Raw genomic sequence first — 7,693 nt, 5'->3', positions numbered from 1 at the left:
TTCCTGAATGACCCAGCCTGTCTGACACCCCCTTCTTGTATCTCGCTGTTGACTTGTGGAAGGACCGTGACCTGCGTGTCCATGCAGCGGAGTCCATACCTCCTTGCAGGGGTCTCTGGTGAATACCAGGGGCACGTTAGACTTCGCACCTGCTTCCGAGTTGCGCCAACAATAGCAGGTACGTTATATAGTTGTGACACTCCTTACCCATAACCCACCTGGCTACAGTTTCAGAACAATAAATAACAGCTTCACTGCAATATCAACGATATACAATAAACAAATATATATTTACAATGAACTAAAATGGTCCCTTATCCACATGTAATTAGAAACTACAGTTGTACTCTGGTAAGTTGGGGAACAAAACCAGGGCTATAAAAAGTACATGTTTTAATCCTCATATTATGAGAAACGAAGGACAGGCTGGTTAAGTTGTTATCAAACTCGTTTCGTCACAGTGTCCATTCATACACTATGCATAAACAGTGATGGTTCCGGGGCATAACAAAAAGCAGTACTGCCTGTATAGCCCGGCATAGGAAGCATGTTCACCGTAATGAGACTGATGTATTCTGCACCATGAAATCACCCACGCACTTGAAGGAAAGGTGCATGCAATTGGCACATCTCTGGAACAGGGGCAACTTGTTGCGCACAACACCAAGGCAATAAAGACAGGACACAACATTCTGAAAGCATGCAAACTTCCAGACAAAGAGATGGATGCTGAAGGCATCATGCACTGTGCAGCCTGCCAAGGTTTGTTTCCAAGAAAATACCTGTGGCGACACGTGAAAAAAGTTTCCAGTCTCTATGCACATTTGCTGAGCCTGTTCCACCTGACATCAATGGTGGCTTTTGGAAGCTCCTGAGCAACATGATACCACATTAAATCTTACTTACAGTGAAAAATGACCAATGCATCATACAGATGGGGCAGCATCTCTTCAACCAGATCTGTTCAGATGTTGGCAGGCACGAGTACATCTGTCAGAAACTTAGAGAAATGGGCAAGCTACTGTTACAGGTCCGAAGAGCTACCATCCCGTCGAAGTGGAATATGCCTCAGCTCTTACCTTTCACTGAGATGTGAAAAAGATGCACTTGTATCTCACGGAGAAGTATCAAGTGTACCAAAGCAGTTTATCCAACTGAACCTACCCTTAGCAACGGGACATTGATTGCAAAAATTACCCTGTCACAAGTGATGTTCAATTGAACATTGTTGTCTACCTTCTCTTCAAGAGATACTCTTGATCTCAACAAAGATTTTACCTCAGCTTTTTCTGAGCTTGAGAGGAAGCTCTGCTGGCACTTTACACAGATTGAAATCTGGGGAAAATGAGCTGTGGAGAAGCACATGATCAAATTTTTCCAAACATGCCGGGTGTTCAGAAAGTGTGATTGTGTTGCATGCCTCATGGCTGAACCCATCAGCACTGAAAGTTTGGAAATGGTTAGCTGTGAAATTCTACAAAAGAGCCATATAACAGCTATAAAGAAAAATAAAACTTGTTGAAATTATACGCAGTGGTTGACCATGACTGTAACCTCCACGGCTAGGTGTCGGTGTATGCTGGTGAGATGTCCTCAGATGACCGAAATACATGAAACTTTCCCCACTATGCAGTCCGTTTCAGTACTTTGAGCTGTCAAACTGCAAATCTCAAGTGGTAACTCTGGTAAAGAAAACAGCTCCTACACATACCCATATGATTGTCTTGTTGACAGGGCATTAGGAAAGGTCATGTTCCAGACATACATACATATACACACAAACACACACATACATAGCAGACAAAGTGGAACGATACTTGGTTTTATGCTATAATGCCACTTCTCCTACTGCTTTGATTGTGAAACTATCAAATTCCATTCACTTGCATTTTCCATGCTACCACTACTTAATCTAAAAATTATTTGAGCTCTGGGGGAACCTCTCCGATCAGTGTTTCTGGGGTTCATTAATCCTTTCACAGACAGCTGGGGAGTTTGAGAAAGAGCCTGTTCCCAAATCATGACTGCATCTGAGGCCTCTGAGTCTTGGTTTGTGTGCGATCATAGCCTAGTCCCTCTTCTGGGGTGGGGTCTTTATGGGTGCGAATCTTCATTAGGAGCTGTTGAGAGGTTTTCTGATGAGACTGGTTTTGGTGCAGTTAAGCCAAGATTTTGCAGTAATTCCACAGCCTGTGATTGGAAGCACACTGTGTGAATGCTAGTCTGGTTCCAAACTAAATTTGGATTAAGTATCCCCAACTGTAGCAATCCTTATTTCTCTCAAAGATGTAGTAACAGAGCTAATATTCAAATATTTGCATAGAGACCCCTTTAAAATGTAGGTCAGAGACCTTTTAGGCAGCTTCAATGACTGCCTCTTTAGTCTTGAAGTAATGAAATGTAGTATCCCATCTCTGGGCCCCACTGCATCGGATTTCAATCACCTATGTGCACCAGAATCATCTTTGGGACCAGATATGCAAATAAATTCACAAGCTATTGCTCCAATTGGGGCTGATCTATATTATCAGGTATATTACTTAGTCTCAGATTGTTGCACCTTGCACAGTTAACGTTATCCTCCTGTCTTTCCTGGATGGAGACAAGATCTCGTTAAATTTGCATAATATCAGTGTACGATTTATGTTTGTATGTGACCATTTAATCAAAATCGTTGGCTCTCTCACCAATTGCAGTGATATCCGCTCATAGGGAGGACATTGCTTTTTAGATTACAACTCCACAAAAGACTTGGGGGTAAATGTATTAACCTCCGGATTGTTGAACTCCCGCGAGTCCGCCGTCATCAGCGCTTAAATTTAAAGCGGCACTGCCTTGTAAAGGGAAACTTCCCTTTACAAGGCAGCACCGCTTTAAATTTAAGCGCTGAAGACGGCAAACTCGCGGGAGTTCAACAATCCAGAGGTTAATACATTTGCCCCTTGGTATCCTTCATTTCTTTTAGTAGTTATTTGAGTCAATTCCACCTCTCTGACTTGTGACTAATACATTTGTACGAGATTTTTTTTTAATAAAATAGCTGGAAAGCATAGCAGAGATGATTTTTTGCCCTAAGACCTACTGGTAGTGAGTTCCCAGACCCTTTAAGGAGGAGTCTGGGAAATAGGAGCCAAAACTCTGGTATGTTTGCAGCTCTAGCAAAGTCCAGTGGTAGGAGTACTTGCTCTTAGCAGCATGATGCATCGATCTCACACATGCTCCCCCGTTACTCTATTTTTAATTTATTTTTATACACAGTGCACTGTTCCTTATCAGTCCTTAGTCATGAAGCATGATTTGTGGGTGGTGATTGTTTTACAGATTCAGGGGTTTGTTGATTGTGGATGAGGACACAGCCGGGGTCCGTAGATGGTGGATGGGAGAGCAGAGTAGGCATAGGCTGTTGCAATTATGAATTGTAAAGGGGTGCAATAAAGGGTAGCATGATTGGTGTAATGCACAGTTAATTACTAGGAACAGTGGTGTGTCAAATATTGATAAGGTATGGGTGAGGGGAAAAGGATATAGGTATATATGACTAATCGGAAGATCAAAGATGAGAGAAATGTAGAGTGTTGGTGTTAGAATAATATAGGGAAATGGCAGGGGTAGCAGGGAGCAGGATTTAGGTTGCAGAGCATAAGGTCAGATAAATAATATCTTCCTGGGAAACAAAATGGTAGAGAGGTTTGTGCAGTTTGGGAATGTTTGGGCTGTGGGTGATATGTAGTTAGAGATTAAGTAATGATATGAACACATGCAGAGAAATAGAGGGAAAGTACGAGGGTTAAGAAATAGAAAGTAGGATTGGAAACCAGGAATTGGGTAGGGTGGAGATGGGATGAAAAATTATGGTATCATTAAAAAAATAGATCTAGTTAAAACTGTGTCATATAGATTGATAGTACATAAAAATGAGTAAAACTAAGTTGTAATAAACTGTGTTAGGTGTATGAGTAGTTATCAAATGCCTGTCACCTCTGGTGTGTGACTTCATCAGTGTTTTTTTTTCTTCAAGAATTAGTGGCCATGCAGGATGCTGACTATTTATGCCCTCAGACTGTTTTTGCAACTAAAACATGGGTTTCCTTTTGGCTTTCCAAGTTAGTGGTGGTATAATGATTGGTCTAATATTGGACGTTAAGGCCTGTGATCTTGGTTCCCAGTGTCGTTGGTGGTATAGCGGCTTATGGTTGACCATCAGAGCTTGTGACGTTGGTGGTGGAGGATGCGCACACACCTCCTAGTTTATAATAGACAGAGAAGGGTGATTGGCATTAGGAAGGTGATGGATAAAAATGAGAGTAAAAATGAGAATAATAAATACAAGTAAAAGTAAACATAGAAACGAGTAAAAAAATAAATAAAACATAAAACAATGTTGCAAAATAAAAATAGAAAGAATAAGTCAAAACAAAGATAATAGTAATTTAAATAGACGCTAAAACATCAAAAAACATCAATTAGTGATGCAATGGGTAACTACAGGCATATGAACATTCGGGTAATAAAACGATAAGCGTTCATCAGATAGATTGAAAAGTCCACGCATTGACCCAATTTTACAAAAAGCAGAAGGGAGAAGCAATGAAAGAAGGAAGTTAGATAGTAAAGACCGGACAGGGGTCAGTGTGGTGGGCCGCCAGAAGGAAAAAGGAAAGAAACAGCAGGGCAGAAGACCGAAAAGAAGAGAGAGAGAAGGGAAGGGTGATTTAAAGGGTAGAGGGGAGGATCCAGGTGGAATGATGTTGAAGAGTTATGTTATTAAAGGAATTTGAATTTGGAAGTATGAAGCCCGCGGTGCCCACACTTTATTACATGATCTAGATATCATGTATTCCATTTTATACGTATACCATATTCTGTTAATAATAGTCTGCAGTGCTGGCGTGAGGGGCTGCTCCCAATCAGTGGCGATTTGACATAGGGCAGCACTATGTGACGAAACCTCTTCATTTGATGTTTGGTAGCAGATGGAATCCCAAGAGGGAGGAGGAAAAACCTTGGGGAGAAGGGGATGTCAATTTGCAGTAGTTGTTCTGCAGTTCCATCCAGAACGGGAGCAAGCTTGGGGCAATGCCACCATATATTGAGGAAGGAACCCTTCATCATACACCCTCTCCAGCAAGTGCTGGACGAAATCGGGAAGATTTTTTGCAGTTTGGTTGGGACCAAATACCATCAATATAGGAGTTTTGGTTTGGTTTTGGATCTGGATTAGCTTTGTGTTTTGGTTTTCGTTTTGATTTTGGCAAAATCACCCTTGTGTGTTTTGGTTTTGGTTTTGGATCTGTATTTTCTTGGAAAAATTGCTAAAATATGCTAAAATCGCATAATTTTGCTCTTTTTTTGATAATACATTATTATTAACCTCACTGACACTAATTTCAAGTCATTTTCAGTCAATTTTGACCACCTCACTGGTCACAATATTATTTTCATACACTTTCAAACAAATATTGCATCAGTTCTTGCCAGAGATAAGAAAAAGGCCATTGTCATGCCTGGGCATAAGATCAAAAATCCACCTCTTATGTGTGCAATTATTTTTACACAAATCCTGACAACAGTTGTCTAGCCATTTGTAGTGTTTGTAAAGTCACATTCAATAGAGGTAGGGATCTTAACCATCTAGGATCATCATCCATGTTATGGCATTTAAGGCAAGTTCATGGAAAGCTGTTGGGAAAATCAGAAACTTATGTTAAAAAAATACAACAAGCAGTCCAGCATCATCTACCTCCCTTCTCTCATCTAGAACCCAGCACCTGCAATCTACACCCCCAACACTTTCATCATTACTATCCTCACAAGTGATGGGAGTTAGTCCTGCATCGATGTTGCTAAGGCTAGATGACTCCTCCACTAACCATGATTCCTATGAAGAATTATTGAGAGTTAGTGCCGCTGCTGCTGCTGCTGGTGGATCTTCAACACAGAAGAAGACTACTAGTGGTTTACAACAATTGACTGTTAAACAATCCTTTGCTAGAGGAAGAAAGTAAGAAAACTGTCACCCAGTCGCAAAGCGGATCACAGACGCCATGGGGACTATGCTAGTATTAGATCTGCGTACAATATCCACTATTAATGCAGTTGGTGTTAGACAATTACTTGAGGTCTTGCGTCGCTGTTACCAAATTTTGTCATGACACCATTTTACTAGAAAAGCTATTCCTCAGGTCTACCAGAAGGTTCGTAAAAATGTAATTATTGGGCTACAAAATGCCATTCTACCCACTGTACACTTAACCACAGATATGTGGACAAGCGGAACTGGGCAAACTAAAGATTATATGACTGTGACAGCCCACTGGGTCGGTGATTCGCCTTAACCAGCAGGAACAGCAGCAGCATATACCCAAGTATGTCACATTTTTCTGAGGCAGGCTACTCTGTGTATTATCTGCTTCACTAAGAGGCATATTATTGTTATTATATATATATATATATATTATTATTAGCGTCAATAGTGTTATCAGGGATAAGGTCACCTCTAAAAAAGAGATGTGTTTGCTAAGAGCATCTAAAGATTTGAAGGCTGTGGGAACGAGCGTGGTAAGGAATTCCATAAGTGGGGAGCAGCACGGGCGAAGTCTTGAAGGCGGGAATGAGAGGTGGTTATCAGACACAAGACAAAGCGCAGGTGAGAGGTAATACCGCTGACAACCTGTTTGAAAAACTAAGGGATGTCATTGCAACATGGCTTATCCTGCTTCAACTCTCCTGATTTCTGAAAACACCACCAATATTGTTAGAGCATCACATTCCTGTTTTGCGCACACAATCAATTTGGTGGTACAGAACTTTTTAAAAAAATTACAATGACATGCAGGAGATGCTGTCTGTGTCCCGAAAACTTTAGGGTCATTTTCAGGATTGTGCAACAGCATGTAGGAGAATGCAGCAACTGCAAGAACACTAGAATTTGAGGGGGAATGTACTTTAGTCCAGAAAGAGGTCAATTGTGAAGAGAGTGCAGACACGGTTAGCTTGAGTCAAGTGGTTGCCTTAATTATACTTTTTGAGAAACAGCTAGAGAAATTGAAGGAGGAAATTAAACTAAACAAATCCGCTAACTATATTGTAATTGTAAATTAAGTACTTAATTCGCTTCACCAGGATCAAAGAGCTATCAACATCTTGTAATGATGTCTCCTCCTTCAGTTTCTCTGGCAACTGGCTCTTGGAAAAAAATTAGCTTTCCCAAGACACCCAGTGGTGATGCAGATGAGTCAGCACAACATTTTCACATTTGCTCTGCTCTAAAAGAATTGGCCAAAAATCGTGACAGCTCTGCCATCAAATGAGCTACAAATTCCACGAGGAAGGCAATTACATCAAAGTACACAGACTTCTGTGATGGTGGATTCCAGCGGGGATGAATTAGTATTGTTTGAGGAAGATGCACACAATGATGAGGGTGAATATGATGACAATGTACATTGCAGGTGTTGAAATATAGCTAAGAGAAGGGAGCTACCTGATGCTGGTATGCCTGGTAATATTTTGGGTAGAATGGTATCTTGGCAATTTTATGTTTTTCTACAGAAAACTTTCACTTTTTTTAGAGGTTTTTTTTTTCTTTAAAATGGTACAAGCTTTTTATTTACATTTTGGTTTTCTTCTGACTTAAAACCACTATGCACTTGAACATAGGCTTCAGCCCATGAGGAAGAGGGATTAGTATAAT

The sequence above is a fragment of the Mixophyes fleayi genome, chromosome 6 (genome assembly GCF_038048845.1).
Source record: "Mixophyes fleayi isolate aMixFle1 chromosome 6, aMixFle1.hap1, whole genome shotgun sequence".
NCBI lineage: Eukaryota > Metazoa > Chordata > Amphibia > Anura > Limnodynastidae > Mixophyes > Mixophyes fleayi.
The sequence above is the reverse complement of the archived record's forward strand: the minus strand, read 5'-3'. Positions refer to the sequence as shown.